Source organism: Bos indicus x Bos taurus, chromosome 19 (assembly GCF_003369695.1).
Source record: "Bos indicus x Bos taurus breed Angus x Brahman F1 hybrid chromosome 19, Bos_hybrid_MaternalHap_v2.0, whole genome shotgun sequence".
In the NCBI taxonomy this organism is placed as follows: domain Eukaryota; kingdom Metazoa; phylum Chordata; class Mammalia; order Artiodactyla; family Bovidae; genus Bos; species Bos indicus x Bos taurus.
This window is the reverse complement of record NC_040094.1, coordinates 3945096-3963070: the sequence shown is the minus strand read 5'-3', so window position 1 is coordinate 3963070 and position 17975 is coordinate 3945096.

The window sequence follows — 17975 nt, the reverse complement described above, 5'->3', positions numbered from 1 at the left end:
CATGTGGTTTAATATCAAAAAATGGTCAGAAGATCTAAATAGATGTTTTGCCAAGAGGACATACAGATGACCAAGAAACACATGAAAAGATGTTCAATATGTCAACTATTAGAGAAATACAAATCAAAATTACAATAAGACATTGGTCACCTCACACTAGTCAGAATGGCTATCATCAAAAATCTATAAACAATAAATGCTGGTGACCTTGTGGAAAAAAATAGAACTCTACTAAACTGTTGGTGGGAATGCACATTGGTTCAGCCACTATGTAGAACAGAATGGAGGTTACTTAAAAATCTAATTATAAAGCTAACATATGGTTCAGCAATCCCAGTCCTGGGCATATATCCAGAAAACAACATCATTCAGAAGGATACATGCATCTCAATATTTATTGCAGAACTGTTTACAATATCAAAAATTTCAAAGCAACCTAAATATCCATCAACAGATGAATAGATAAAGAATGTGTGGTACAAATGCACAATGGAATATTACTCAATCAATAAAAATAATGAAATAATATCATTTGCAGCAATTTGGATGACCTTGGAGCTTATCACACTAAGTGAAGCATATTAGATGGAAAAAGGCAATTATAATGCATTTACTTATAAAACAGACTTACAGATTTCAGAAGGAGTATTTGGTTACAAGGTATAGGATTAAGGGATAGATTGGAAGTTTGGGATTGAAATAAGTGAAATGAGTACAATTGTGCAGTAGTTTGAACATTCTTTGGGGTTGCCTTAGGCCAAACTACATGATGGAACACAGTCCCACCCATCAGAATAATATTGGAATAAAGATTTACTGAGCACAGCTTTGCCCATCAGAGCAAGACCAAGTTTTCCCCACAGCCAGTACTTCCCATCAGGAAGCTTCAGCAAAGCTCTTCACCTTATCCATCAGAGGACAGACAGAATGAAAACTGCAATCACAGAAAACTAACCAAACTGATTCCATAGATTACCGCCTTGTCTAACAAAATAAAACTATGAGCCATGACCTATAGGGCCACCCAAGATAGACAGGTCCTGGTGGAGAGTTCTGACAAAACATAGTCCACTGGTGAAGGGAATATCAAACAATTTCAGCATTCTTCTCTTGAGAACCCCATGAACAGTATGAAAAGGCAAAAATATATGACACTGAAATATTAAACCCCCAGGTCGGTAGGTGCCCAATATGCTACTGGAGGAGTGGAGAAATAACTCGAGAAACAATTAAGAGATGGATCCAAAGTGAAAACAATGCCCAGTTGTGGATGTGACTTGTGATGGAACTAAAGTCCAATTCTGTAAGAACAATATTACATAGAAACCTAGAATGTTAGGTCTATGAATCAAGGTTAATTGAAAGTGGTCAAACAGGAGATGGCAAGAGTGAACAGCAGCATTTTAGGAATCAGTGAACTAAAATGGACTGGAATGGGAGAATTTAACTCAGATGACCATTATATCTACTACTGTGGGCAAGAATACCTTAGAAGAAATGGAGTAGTCCTCATAGTTAACAAAAGAGTCCAAAATAAAGTATTTGGGAGTCATCTGCCAAAAATGGCAAAATAATCTCTGTTTGTTTCCAAGGCAACCCATTTAATATCACAGTAAACCAAGTCTATGCCCCAACCAGTAATGCTGAAGAAGCTGAAGTTGGATGGGTCTATGAAGACCTACAAGACCTTCCAGAACTAACATACCCAAAATATGTCATTTTCATCCTCGAGGACTGAAATGCAAAAATAGGAGGTCAAGAGATACCTGGAATAACAGTCAAATTTGGTCTTGGAGTACAAAATGTTGAAGGACAAAGGCTAACAGAATTTTGCCAAGAGAACACAGTGGTCATAAAACACCCTCTTCCAAAAACACAAGAGAACTCTCTACATATGGGCATCACCAGATGGTCAATACTGAAAACAGATTGATTGTATTATTTGCAGCCAAACATGAAGAAGCTCTGTACATCAATCAAGAACAGGAGCTGACTGTGGTTCAGATCAAGAATTCCTTATGGAAAAATTCAGATGTAAATTGAAGAAAGTAGAGAAAACCACTAGACCATTCAAGTATGACCTAAATCAAATTCCTTACATTTATACAGGGGAAGTGACAAATAGATTCAGGCAATTAAATCTGATAGAGAGTGCCTGAAGAACTATGGATGGAGGTTCATGACACTGTACAGGAGGCATTGATCAAGACCATCTTCAAGAAAAAGAAATGCAAAAAGGCAAAATTGTTGTCTTAGGAGGCCTTACGAATAGCTGAGAAAAGAAAAGAAGTCAAAGGCAAAGGAGAAAAGGAAAGATATACCCATTTGAATGCAGAGTTCCAAGGAATATCAAGGAAAGATAAAGTCTTCCTTAGTGATCAATGCAAAGAAATAGAGCAAAGAAATAGAATGGGAAAAACTAGAGATCTTTTCAAGAAAGCAGGAGATATCAAGGGAACATTTCATGCAAAGATGGGCTCAATAAAGAACAGAAATTGTATGGTCCTAACAGAAGCAGATGATATTAAGAAGAGGTGGCAAGAATCCACAGAAGAACTCTACAAAAAATATCTTCGTGACCCAGATAACCATGATGGTGTGATCAGCCACCTAGAGCCAGACATGCTGGAGTCCAAAGTCAAGTGGGTCTTAGGACCCATCACTACAAACAAGGCTAGTGGAGGTGATGGAATTCCAGCTGAGCTATTTCAAATCCTAAAAGATGATGTTCTGTAAGTGCTGCACTCAAAATGCCAGCAAATTTGGAAAACTCATCAGTGGTCACAGGACTGGAAAATGTCAGATCTCACTCCAATATAAAATAAAGGCAATGCCAAATAATGTTCAAACTAATGCACAATTGCACTCGTCTCACACTCTAGCAAAATAATGCTCAAAATTATTCAAGCCAGGCTTCAACTGTGAACTTCCAGATGTTCAAGCTGGAATTAGAAAAGCAGAGGAATCAGAGATCAAATTGCCAACATCCTTTGGATCATTGAAAAACAAGAAAGTTCCAGAAAAACATCTACTTCTGCTTTATTGACTACACCAAAATCTTTGACTGTGTGGATCACAAGCTGTGAAAAATTCTTAAAGAGACGGGAATACAAGACCACCTTACCTGACCCCTGACAAATCTGTATGCAGGTCAAAATACAACAGTTAGAACTGAACGTGGAACAACAGACTGGTTCCAAATTGGGAAAGGAGGACGTCAAGGCTGTATATTGTCATCCTGCTTATTTAACTTATATGCAGAGTACATTATGGGAAGTGATGGACTGGATGAAGCCCAAACTGGAATCAAGATTACCAAGAGAAATATCAATAACCTCAGATATGCAGATGACAGTAAGTTTATGGCAGAAAGCAAAGAACTAAAGAACCTCTTGATGAAAGTGAAAGAGGAGAGTGAAAATGTTGGTTTAAAACCCAACATTTAAAAAGCTAGGATCATGGCTATCAGCCCCATCACTTCATAGCAAATAGACTGGGAAACAATGGAAGCAGTGGCAGACTTTATTTTTTAGAGCTCCCAAATCTCTTCAGATGGTGACTGCAACCATGAAATTAAAAGACACTTGCTCCTTAAAAGAAAAGCTATGATCAAACTAGACTGCTTATTACAAAGCACCATTGCTGACAAAGATCCATCTAGTCAAAGCTCTGGTTTTTCCAGTAGTCATGTATGGATGTGAGAGTTGGTTTATAAACAAAGCTGAGCGCCAAAGAACTGATGCTTTTGAAATGTGGTGTTGGAGATGACTCTTGAGAGTCCCTTGGACTCAAGAAGATCAACACAGTCAATCCTAAAGGAAATCAGTCCTGAATAATCATTAAAAGGACTGATGCTGAAGCTCCAGTACTTTGGCTACCTGATGTGAAGAACTGACTCATTGTAAAAGACCCTGATGCTGGGCAATATTGAAGGCAGGAGGAGAAGGGGACGACGGAGGATGAGATGGTTGGATGGCATCACTGACTTGATGACCATGAGTTTGTGCAAGCTCTGGGATTTGGTGATGGACAAGGAAGCCTGGCATGCTGCATTCCATGGGATCACAAAGAGTTGGGCATGACTGAGTGACTGAACTGACTTACTGAACGTGCTACGCTCAGCATGCCAGCAATTTTGGAAAACTCAGCAATGGCCACAGGACTGGAAAATGTCAATTTTCATCCCAATCCCAAAGTAAGACAATGCCCAAAATTGTTCAAACTACTGTACAATTGCATGCATCTCACATACTACCAAAGTAACGCTCAAAATTCTCCAAATTTCACTTCAACAGTATGTGAACCAAGAACTTCCGGATATTCAAGCTGTATTTTGAAAGTGCAGAGGAACCAGAGATCAAATTGCCAGGATTTGCTGGATCATTTAAAAAGCAAGAGAATTCCAGAAAAACATGTGCTTCATTGATTATGCTAAAGCTTTTGACTGTGTGAACCACAACAAATGGTGGAAAGTTTCTAAAGTGATGTGAATACTAGAACAGGTTATCTGCCTTCAAGAAATCTGTATGCAAGTCAACAAACAGCAGTTAGAACCAGGCATAGAACAATGGACTGGTTCCAAATTGGGAAATGTATACATCAAAGCTGTATATTATCACACTGCTTATTTAACTTTTATGCAGAGTATATCATAAGAAATGCTGTGCTGGATGAAGCACAGATATAATCCTTCTAGTGTGTTTTTTCATTTTATCTATTTTATTCTCCATTTATAATTGGTTATTTTTATTGCTTTTTTCTAATCTATTTAAAATTCTCACTGTTTTCAGTTCTTCTTTTTCCTAATTCAGTTACCTTTATTAATACAAATGCTTTGTATTATTTGGCTTCCCTAGTGGCTCTGTTAGTAAAGTATCTGCCTGCAATGCAGAAGACCCAGGTTCGATCTCTGGGTCCAGAAGACCCCCTGGAGAATGAAATGGTTATTTACCTGGAAAATTGCTTATTTCTGCCACAGTCGTTTGTTTGTTTTTGGAAGTTTCTCTTGCTCTTTCAATTGAGACAAATTTCTATGTATTTTTATTTTGCTTAAATTTTCTTATATTTATGAAATTAGGTGAAACAGGTTCCTACTGTGGTCTTGAAGAAATGTCCTTGGCTGGAGCCATATTTATACAGTGTGTGAGTGCCCAGTAGCTTTAGGTGGGAGAGACAGATTTGATGTGAATACAAATCATATCTTTCCCCAGAATATCTAGAAGCTAAGGCCAGAGCCAGTTGCACTGGGTCTTCCCTCCTATGCCCGTCACCTCCATATTGGGGATACAGTCATATCCCAGGTTGCTGTAACAGAAGCCCTGAGGATCAGTCCATTGGCTCCAAGAATTGGCCCTGGAAACCTTACCCTCTGAGAGAGCAGTGCTGGAGCACAAGGGGCTGATGTGGGCACTTGGCATGTTCTTGGAACAGGCTGTGGTGGTCTGACCAGCGTTTGAAACCCAGGCTTGTTCTGATGCATCGCCTGTATAAGCATCAGTAGTGGCTGCCCCCAGCCTACTCAGATGCAACTTGAGGCCTCTGTTACCTCTATGTCTCACAGCCAAGCCCTTACTTCAATGTGGAGCTAACTTGTGAAATAAACAGGACTGGAATCTTCACCCAACTTGTGCTTGGACTTTCACTTTGGCAGTCATGGGAAACCAGCCAGTCACTGGAGCAGTTTTTAATCCTTCCTTTCTGCCCTGCTTTGAGAATAATCAAACACACACATGCTACTCATGAACTGAGTCTAGGCTTCCCATAGCCCTCCTGTTAGTTCCACTGTCTCTCCATCCAGCCAAAGTGCTTCATATTTTCTGTGTATAATGCCAGGGCTGGGGATCCCAATATAAGGCTCAAACCACTCACTCCCCAGAAAGTATCTCCATCTGTGTAGTCCCCCTTTTCCTCTGAGTTCACTCCAAGGAGCATAGTTCAATACCGGACTGCTTTTTTAAAATTTCTATCTGATTCCACATGGATCTTTCTTACAGTCTTAGTTATATAAAAGTAACTCTTCCAGGGCCCACTTAATTTTTAGAAAGAATTTCTCTACATGTATTTTTGATGTGTTCATGGAGAGATGTGAGTTCTATGTCCTCTTTATCTTCTATGTTCATCTTTATCTTTCTCCCTATATTTTATTTTTTAAGACTCTTTTGAATAACAATTTAACTTTTTTCTAAATCTCAACACATTTTAGGTTTTACATTTCCTATTTATTTTAAGCCAAATTTAAAGACAAAAAACAAACTTTGCCTGATACAAAGTTTTAAATATTCTCCACGTGTTTTCTTCTAGATATTTGTATTTTTAGGTTTTACATTTTAATCTGTATTCCAATACCAATAATGCACATGGTAAGCAAAGGAAGATAGATGGAGATTCTGTCTTTTTTACCTATTTTTTCCCCATTTCAAAATTGTTGTCTTATTGCTTCAACAAAATGTGGGAAAATATATATATATTTTTTTTTTCAACTGAATTATTTTGGTTCTTCAATTTAAATCAAGTAACCATGTATTTGTGGGTCATCTTTGGACTCTCCATTCTGTGTCCCTGACCTATGTGTCTATATCAAAGGTCAAAAAATATGTTTTGATGAAACGTTCTGAGATTATATATAAAGACAATAAATTTATTGGCCAAAGTAGTTCTCATGGATGCCCATCCCACTTTATTTTTATTTTTTTTTCCCACTTTATTTTTAAACTAATGGTAAAACTGGGTAAATATGTCCCCAATTTCTTTTTTTATGTATAGAACAGTCCTTTGGACTCTGTGGGAGAGGGAAAGGGTGGGATGATTTGGGAGAATGACATTGAAACATGTATAATATCATACGTGAAATGAATCTCCAGTCCAGGTTCGATGCAGGATACAGGATGCTTGGGGCTGGTGCACTGGGATGACCCAGAGGGATGGTACAGGGAGGGAGGTGGGAGGGGCGTTCAGGATGGGGAACATGTGTACACCCGTGGCAGATTCATGTTGATTTATGGCAAAACCAATACAATATTGTAAAGTAATTAGCCTCCAATTAAAATAAATAAATTTAAATTTTAAAAAATGCACATTTTAAAAACCTATATATAAACTTTTTTAAAAATTGCAAAAGTAAACAAAAAAATAAAAATTGACCTTGAAAATATACTCTAGATGATATGATTCTAGTGAGAGGGGAACAGTTAAGAAGGCCAGAGGACACTAGGCAGCAGGAGGAAATAAACTGCAGTGGCAGACTTTTTTCCCCCTTCTCTGTTGACAAAACTGGTTTTGCCTAAGACCAACTTTTTTTTTTTCTTTTCTCAAACCTTGAGCTGATAATGGCTCAACAAACCAGTATTCATGTCAATTGCTTTATGGCCAGGGAAGACATGCCTTGTGCCATCCTATCTCAAAGATGCATATTGTGGGAAAGGGGCTTGGTGAAACTCCCTCAGACTTGAGGTGTTTCTTTTATCTGATTAGAAGCTCACCAGAAGATGTAAAATGCCTGGCTAAAATCTATCAAAGGAGCACTCTTTCTATCTCCTTCTGTTGCTATGTCAGAAGCTCTCCCTATCTCTATCATACTTTAATAAAACTTTGCTATACAAAGAGCTCCATGTAGTCAAGGCTTGTCTCTGCTCCTGGATCGAAATCCGCTCCTCCAGAGGTCATGAATTCCAGCATAACACATGGCTTGCAGCACCAAACTTTCATAGGAAATACAGTAAACTTACTCTTCTTTATTGTCAACAAAATTAACAACATCAAAGGAAACAGTATTTATCTCAGGAAGGAACTGTCAGAAAGAGATCAAAAGAAAGAGAGAGAGAGAGAAACAAAACAAAACACAAATTTGTAATGTGAACTGGCAGTGATAAATAAATAAATATAGTTACAAATCTGACAAAGGATTTGTATCAGAATACTTATAGAATTCTCACACTCAGTTATAAGAAGTCAAATAAGCAAAATAAGCAAATACTGATAGGTAAAAAAATAAATTAATTAATTAAAAATAAAACTACCCTTCACCAAAGAAATGCACAGGTTGCAAATAAGCACACAAGTAGATGTTTGACATCATTACTCATTAAAAAAATGCAGACTAACATCAAAATGAGATATACATCAATTAGAAAGGCTAAAATTTCAAAGGGTGATGATACAAAGACTGGGAGTATAAGCATAATGACTAAGTTTATACTCTGATGGTAGAACTGTAAAATGGTACAGACACTTTGAAAAATGCTTTGACTATTTCTTAAGAAATTAGACATAAACTTACCACATGACAGAGCCATTCCACTCTTTGGTATTTATCCAAGATAAATGTGTATTCCAGAAATATTTAGAGCAGTTTTAATTTAGCAAAAAACTGTAACAATCAAAATGTGCATTAACAAGTGAATGGAAAAACAAGCTCTGGTATATACAAATGGATAAAAATACTATTTTAAAATAAGAAGCATTGGTAGGCACTACATCATAGATAAATCTTGAAATATTTTGCTGAGAGACAGTGCATGATCAAGTGCATGATGTACTGTTTATTAATATAAGGGCAAGAATATGCAAACTAACTTATTATGACAAACAGCTGTACAAATGATGACCATAGAAGGAGAAAAGCATGGCAAGAAGAGGATGAAGAAAAGAATTACAAAGTGATACAGGGATCTTTTAGGTCAGTTGCATGTGTCTATTATATTGATTATGGTGTTGGTTTCGAGGGTATAGACATGTGCCGATTGCTGTAAAATTATACATTTTAATTATTTGTAATATATTATATGCCAATTATACCTTAATACACCTGTTACAAAAAATAATCACAAATGACGCAAGCACACACAAATATTCAAAACACTAATTTAGAAAGGAGAAACTGAAATTTAAAATTATAAGTTTAAAAAAGAAGCATAGTATTTGAGCTTGAATTATACACAGTAAAGAGGTTAAAATGCAGTTTTTCCAAGGTAAAGAGCTCTTTACAGTTCCCAATATTAGCAAAATCTCTTTTACTGGCCTGTTGGAGATTTGCAGTTCTTCACAATCTTAGTATGGTGAAAGTGGTCAGGTTCTTTCATACAGATGCATAGACATTTTAGGGAAGAAGGACATTCAAACACTGGCTGAATTTACAAACAAAAGTAACAGAGCAGAGGAAGTAAGGCTTTTGGGGACTGTGTCATTCAGAAGTAACCATATTGAAGCAAAATTGTTGACTATTGATTGGTGATGGTTCAGTTCAGATCAGTCACTCAGTCATGTCTGACTCTTTGGAACCCTATGGACTACAGCATGCCAGCCTTCCCTGTCCATCACCAACACCCAGAGTTTGCTGAACTTTATGTCCATCAAGTCAGTGCGGGTTAATCAGGCACTATATTTACTTGTTTAGAGCTTGAACATAAGGTAAAACAATAGTGCTTTTCCTACTTTCTTCCTTAAATTTGTAGAATACAACATTTTCCTTACTCACTGTAAGAAAAACTTGAAAAATTGAACTAAGAGATCATACCAGTCAAACCTAAAGGAAATCAATCCTGAATATTCATGGGAAGGACTGATGCTAAAGCTGAAGCTCCAATACTTTGACCACATGAAGAATTGACTCATTAGAAAAGACCCTGATGCTGGGAAGGATTAAAGGCAGGAGGAGCAGGGGATGACAGAGGATAAGATGATTGTATGGTATCACTGACTCAATGGACATGAGTCTGAGCAAGCTCTGGGAGTTGGTGATGGGTAGGGAAGTGTGGCGTGCTGCAGTCCATGGTGTTTCAAAGAGTCAGACATGACAGCGACTGAACAACAGCAAATCTACACTATTAGAGAGCACAAAGACAAGCCATAAATTGACAAGATATGTGTTTTCACAGATACATAAAGAATGAAGTTTTCATGTGCATTCCTTACATATAAAGCTTATGCTAATCAATAAAGAAAAAACAGGCAGCACAACAGGAAAGTGGGTAAGTGATATGAGCAAGCTTTATGAAAACCAAAATGAAATCCAAATGTCTCACAAAACTATAGGAAGTTATTCAATTTCATTAATTATTGGATAAATGTTCATTATAATAACAATTATACATCAGAATATGTATCATTGTAGAATAACACTACAGACATCAGAATTTCTCATTAAAAAAAGAGAAAAGTCTGACAACACAAAATTACCACAAGGAAATGGCAACTCACTCCAGGATTCTTGCCTGGAGAATTCCATGGACAAAGGAGCCTGGTGTGCTACAGTCCATGGGTCACAAAGAGTCAGACACGACTGAATGACCAGCATTTTCACTTTCACTTTCATACATGCATTACTTCCAAGAAAGGAAATTAATATATTTTTGGAATATTATTGACTTATCAGAATTGCCAACATCCATTTCATCATCAAAAATAAAAGAAAATTCCAGAAAAATATCTACTCTGCTTTATTGACTATGCCAAAGCCTTTGACTGTGTGGATCACAATAAACTGTGGAAAATTCTTAAAGAGATGGGAATACCAGATGACCTGACCTGCCTCTTGAGAAACCTGTATGCATATATGGTAAAACCAATACAATATTGTAAAGTTAAAAAAAAAAAAAAAAAGAAAGAAAGAAAAAAAGAAACCTGTATGCAGGTCAGGAAGCAAGTTAGAACTGGAGATGGAATGACAGACTGGTTCCAAATTGGAAAAGGAGTACATCAAGGCTGTGTATTGTCATCTTGCTTATTTAACTTATATGCAGAGTACATAATGAGAAACGCTGGGCTGGAGGAAGCACAAGCTGGAATCAAGATTGCCAGGAGAAATATCAGTAACCTCAGATATGCAGATGACTCCCCCCTTATGGCAGAAAGTGGAGAACTAAAAGGCTGCTTGATGAAAGTGAAAGAGGCTAGTGAAGAAGTTGGTCTTTTAATTTCTTGGCTGCAGTCACCATCTGCAGTGGTTTTGAGCCCAAGAAAATGAAATCTGTCACTGTTTTCACATTTTGACCATTTAATTGCCATGAAGTGATGGGACTGGATGCCATTATCTTCATTTTTTGAATGTTGAGTTTTAAGTCAGGTTATTCATTCTCCTCTTTCACAATCATCAAGAGGTTCTTTAGCTCATCTTCAATTTATGCCATTAAAGTGACATCATCTGCATATCTGAGATTATTGATATGCTTCCCTGAAATCTTGATTCCAGTTTGTGAGTCATCCACCCTGGCATTTCACATGCTGCACTCTTCATATAGGTTAAAGAAATGGGGGACGATATACATCCTTGATACTCCTTCCTCAATTTTGAACCAGTTCTTGTTCCATGTCCAATTCTAACTCTTCTTGACCTACACATAGATTTCTCAGGAGGCAGATCAGGTGGTCTGGTATCCCCGTCTCTTTAAGAATTTTCCATGGAGGAGAGGAGCCAAGATGGCGGAGGAATAGGACAGGGAGAACACTTTCTCCCCCACAAATTCATCAAAAGAGCATTTAAACGTCGAGTAAATTCCACAAAACAACTTCTGAATGCCGGCAGAGGACATCAGGCACCCAGAAAAGCAATCCAACTCTTCGAAAGGAGGTAGGAAAAATTATAAAAGACAAAAAAAGAGACAAAAGAGGGAGGGACGGAGCTCCGTCCCGGGAAGGGAGTCTTAAAAAGAGAGAAGTTTCCAAACACCAGGAAACCTTCTCACTGCCGAATCTGTGCCGAGCTTTGGAAGCACAGAGGGCAACATAACAGGAAGAAAAAATAAATAAACAATTAAAACTCGAAGATTGCGAGTCCTACGGTAACTCCCCCAGCAGAGAAGCAGCGCAGACGCCTGTAGGCGCCATTAACAAGCGGGGGCTGGGCAGGGAGGCGCAGCGCGGGCTGCATCGCTTAGAGTAAGAATCTGGCCTGAATACCCTAAGCACTATCTGAGCGAAATAATTTGGGCTAACAAACCAGACTGTGGGATATCTACCACGCGAAAATCCAGCCCCAACCTAAGACCGCCAGGCCCGCGCACGGAACAAAGAATTGAACAGAGATAGCCGGCTGCAGACCTTCCCCCTCCGGTGACAGGCAGCCAGAGCCGGAAGGGGGCAATCGCAGCCCCAGAGAGACATTATCTATAAAACTGTAAGCAGGCTTCTTTGCTAACTAAAACTTCTTGGGGGTCTGGACGGTTAACATCTGCCTAAGAAGGTGCGCCGGTTTTGCGCCCAGATAACCGAGTGGCGGGGAGGCGATAAGTCACAGCATTGGCGCTCGCCAAACACCTCATCACTTGAGCTGCTCGGACCTGGGAAGAGCACAACACTCAGGCCCAACTGAGTCTGCGCCTCTGAGGACTACCCGAGTGCCTGAACCTGAGCGGCTTGGACCTGGGAGGTACATACAACCCAGGGCCAGCCTCGGATTGTTCCCGGCGGAACAACCTAGAGCCCGAGCAGTGTGGGCAGGGAGGCTACACGCGCAGTGAGCGGGGGCAGAACCAGTGTGGCTGAGGCACTACGAGCGCACGCCAGTGTTATTTGCTTGCAGCATCCCTCCCTCCCTCCCCACAGCGCGACTGAACAAAGAGAAGAAATACAGTTCCACCCATCAGAACACTGACACAAGCTTCCCTAACCAGGAAACCTTGACAAGCCACCTGTACAAACCCACACACAGCGAGGAATAGCCACAATAAAGAGAACTCCACAAACTGCCAGAATACAGAAAGGACACCCCAAACTTAGCAATTTAAACAAGATGAAGAGACAGAGGAATAGCCAGCAGATAAAGGAACAGGATAAATGCCCACCAAACCAAACAAAAGAGGAAGAGATAGGGAATCTACCTGATAAAGAATTCCGAATAATGATAGTGAAATTGATCCAAAATCTTGAAATTAAAATGGAATCACAGATAAATAGCTTGGAGACAAGGATTGAGAAGATGCAAGAAAGGTTTAACAAGGGCCTAGAAGAAATAAAAAAGAGTCAATATACAATGAATAATGCAATAAATGAAATTAAAAACACTCTGGAGGCAACAAATAGTAGAATAACAGAGGCAGAAGATAGGATTAGTGAACTAGAAGATAGATTGGTAGAAATAAATGAATCAGAGAGAATAAAAGAAAAACGAATTAAAAGAAATGAGGACAATCTCAGAGACCTCCAGGACAATATTAAACGCTACAACATTCGAATCATAGGGGTTCCAGAAGAAGAAGACAAAAAGAAAGATCATGAGAAAATACTTGAGGAGATAATAGTTGAAAACTTCCCTAAACTGGGGAAGGAAATAATCACCCAAGTCCAAGAAACCCAGAGAATCCCAAACAGGATAAACCCAAGGCGAAACACCCCAAGACACATATTACTCAAATTAACGAAGATCAAACACAAAGAACAAATATTAAAAGCAGCAAGGGAAAAACAACAAATAACACACAAGGGAATTCCCATAAGGATAACAGCTGATCTTTCAATAGAAACTCTTCAAGCCAGGAGGGAATGGCAAGACATACTTAAAATGATGAAAGAAAATAACCTACAGCCCAGATTATTGTACCCAGCAAGGATTTCATTTAAGTATGAAGGAGAAATCAAAAGCTTTTCAGACAAGCAAAAGCTGAGAGAATTCTGCACCACCAAACCAGCTCTACAACAAATACTAAAGGATATTCTCTAGACAGGAAACACAAAAATGGTGTATAAATTCGAACCCCAAACAATAAAGTAAATGGCAACGGGATCATACTTATCAGTAATTACCTTAAACATAAATGGGTTGAATGCCCCAACCAAAAGACAAAGACTGGCTGAATGGATACAAAAACAAGACCCCTACATATGTTGTCTACAGGAGACCCACCTCAAAACAGGGGACACATACAGACTGAAAGTGAAGGGCTGGAAAAAGATTTTCCATGCAAATAGGGACCAAAAGAAAGCAGGAGTAGCAATACTCATATCAGATAAAACAGACTTTAAAACAAAGGCTGTGAAAAGAGACAAAGAAGGTCACTACATAATGATCAAAGGATCAATCCAAGAAGAAGATATAACAATTATAAATATATATGCACCCAACACGGGAGCACCGCAGTATGTAAGACAAATGCTAACAAGTATGAAAGGAGAAATTAACAATAACACAATAATAGTGGGAGACTTTAATACCCCACTCACACCTATGGATAGATCAACTAAACAGAAAATTACCAAGGAAACACAAACTTTAAACGATACAATAGACCAGTTAGACCTAATTGATATCTATAGGACATTTCATCCCAAAACAATGAATTTCACCTTTTTCTCAAGCGCACATGGAACCTTCTCCAGGATAGATCACATCCTGGGCCATAAAGCTAGCCTTGGTAAATTCAAAAAAATAGAAATCATTCCAAGCATCTTTTCTGACCACAATGCAGTAAGATTAGATCTCAATTACAGGAGAAAAACTATTAAAAATTCCAACATATGGAGGCTGAACAACACGCTGCTGAATAACCAACAAATCACAGAAGAAATCAAAAAAGAAATCAAAATTTGTATAGAAACGAATGAAAATGAAAACACAACAACCCAAAACCTGTGGGACACAGTAAAAGCAGTCCTAAGGGGAAAGTTCATAGCAATACAGGCACACCTCAAGAAACAAGAAAAAAGTCAAATAAATAACCTAACTCTACACCTAAAGCAACTAGAAAAGGAAGAAATGAAGAACCCCAGGGTTAGTAGAAGGAAAGAAATCTTAAAAATTAGAGCAGAAATAAATGCAAAAGAAACAAAAGAGACCATAGCAAAAATCAACAAAGCCAAAAGCTGGTTCTTTGAAAGGATAAATAAAATTGACAAACCATTAGCCAGACTCATCAAGAAACAAAGGGAGAAAAATCAAATCAATAAAATTAGAAATGACAGTGGAGAGATCACAACAGACAACATAGAAATACAAAGGATCATAAGAGACTATTATCAACAATTATATGCCAATAAAATGGACAACGAGGAAGAAATGGACAAATTCTTAGAAAAGTACAACTTTCCAAAACTCGACCAGGAAGAAATAGAAAATCTTAACAGACCCATCACAAGCATGGAAATTGAAACTGTAATCAAAAATCTTCCAGCAAACAAAAGCCCAGGTCCAGACGGCTTCACGGCTGAATTCTACCAAAAATTTAGAGAAGAGCTAACACCTATCCTGCTCAAACTCTTCCAGAAAATTGCAGAGGAAGGTAAACTTCCAAACTCATTCTATGAGGCCACCATCACCCTAATACCAAAACCTGACAAAGATGCCACAAAAAAAGAAAACTATAGGCCAATATCACTGATGAACATAGATGCAAAAATCCTAAACAAAATTCTAGCAATCAGAATCCAACAACACATTAAAAAGATCATACACCATGACCAAGTGGGCTTTATCCCAGGGATGCAAGGATTCTTCAATATCCGCAAATCAATCAATGTAATACACCACATTAACAAATTGAGAAACAAAAACCATATGATTATCTCAATAGATGCAGAGAAAGCCTTTGACAAAATTCAACACCCATTTATGATAAAAACTCTCCAGAAAGCAGGAATAGAAGGAACATACCTCAACATAATAAAAGCTATATATGACAAACCCACAGCAAACATTATCCTCAATGGTGAAAAATTGAAAGCATTTCCTCTAAAGTCAGGAACAAGACAAGGGTGCCCACTTTCACCATTACTATTCAACATAGTTTTGGAAGTTTTGGCTACAGCAATCAGAGCAGAAAAAGAAATAAAAGGAATCCAAATTGGAAAAGAAGAAGTAAAACTCTCACTATTTGCAGATGACATGATCCTCTACATAGAAAACCCTAAAGACTCCACCAGAAAATTACTAGAACTAATCAATGATTATAGTAAAGTTGCAGGATATAAAATCAACACACAGAAATCCCTTGCATTCCTATACACTAATAATGAGAAAACAGAAAGAGAAATTAAGGAAACAATTCCATTCACCATTGCAACGAAAAGAATAAAATACTTAGGAATATATCTACCTAAAGAAACTAAAGACCTATACATAGAAAACTATAAAACACTGGTGAAAGAAATCAAAGAGGACACTAATAGATGGAGAAATATACCATGTTCATGGATTGGAAGAATCAATATAGTGAAAATGAGTATACTACCCAAAGCAATTTATAGATTCAATGCAATCCCTATCAAGCTACCAACAGTATTCTTCACAGAGCTAGAACAAATAATTTCACAATTTGTATGGAAATACAAAAAACCTCGAATAGCCAAAGCGATCTTGAGAAAGAAAAATGGAACTGGAGGAATCAACCTACCTGACTTCAGGCTCTACTACAAAGCCACAGTTATCAAGACAGTATGGTACTGGCACAAAGACAGAAATATAGATCAATGGAACAAAATAGAAAGCCCAGAGATAAATCCACGCACATATGGACACCTTATCTTTGACAAAGGAGGCAAGAATATACAGTGGATTAAAGACAATCTCTTTAACAAGTGGTGCTGGGAAATCTGGTCAACCACTTGTAAAAGAATGAAACTAGAACACTTTCTAACACCATACACAAAAATAAACTCAAAATGGATTAAAGATCTCAACATAAGACCAGAAACTATAAATCTCCTAGAGGAGAACATAGGCAAAACACTCTCTGACATACATCACAGCAGGATCCTCTATGACCCACCTCCCAGAATATTGGAAATAAAAGCAAAAATAAACAAATGGGACCTAATTAAACTTAAAAGCTTCTGCACATCAAAGGAAACTATTAGCAAGGTGAAAAGACAGCCTTCAGAATGGGAGAAAATAATAGCATATGAAGCAACCGACAAACAACTAATCTCAAAAATATACAAGCAACTCCTACAGCTCAACTCCAGAAAAATAAATGACCCAATCAAAAAATGGGCCAAAGATCTAAATAGACATTTCTCCAAAGAAGACATACAGATGGCTAACAAACACATGAAAAGATGCTCAACATCACTCTTTATCAGAGAAATGCAAATCAAAACCACTATGAGGTACCATTTCACACCAGTCAGAATGGCTGCGATCCAAAAGTCTACAAATAATAAATGCTGGAGAGGGTGTGGAGAAAAGGGAACCCTCTTACACTGTTGGTGGGAATGCAAACTAGTACAGCCACTATGGAGAACAGTGTGGAGATTCCTTAAAAAACTGGAAATAGAACTGCCTTATGATCCAGCAATCCCACTGCTGGGCATACACACTGAGGAAACCAGAAGGGAAAGAGACACGTGTACCCCAATGTTCATCGCAGCACTGTTTATAATAGCCAGGACATGGAAGCAACCTAGATGCCCATCAGGAGATGAATGGATAAGAAAGCTGTGGTACATATACACAATGGAGTATTACTCAGCCATTAAAAAGAATACATTTGAATCAGTTCTAATGAGGTGGATGAAACTGGAGCCTATTATACAGAGTGAAGTAAGCCAGAAGGAAAAACATAAATACAGTATACTAACGCATATATATGGAATTTAGAAAGATGGTAACGATAACCCTGTATACGAGACAGCAAAAGAGACACTGATGTATAGAACAGTCTTATGGACTCTGTGGGAGAGGGTGGGAAGATTTGGGAGAATGGCATTGAAACATGTGAAATATCATGTATGAAACGAGATGCCAGTCCAGGTTCAGTGCACGATGCTGGATGCTTGGGGCTGGTGCGCTGGGAAGGCCCAGGGGGATGGTATGGGGAGGTTGGGAGGGAGGAGGGTTCAGGATGGGGAGCATGTGTATATCTGAAATAAAAAAAAATAAAAAATAAAAAAAAATAAAATAAAATAAAAAAAAAAAAAAAAAGAATTTTCCATGGTTTGTTGTGATCCAGTCAAAGGCTTTAATGTAGCCAAAAAAGCAGAAATAATATATATATATATATATATTATTTTTTTTTAATTCCCTTGCTTTTTCTATTATCCATCAGATGTTG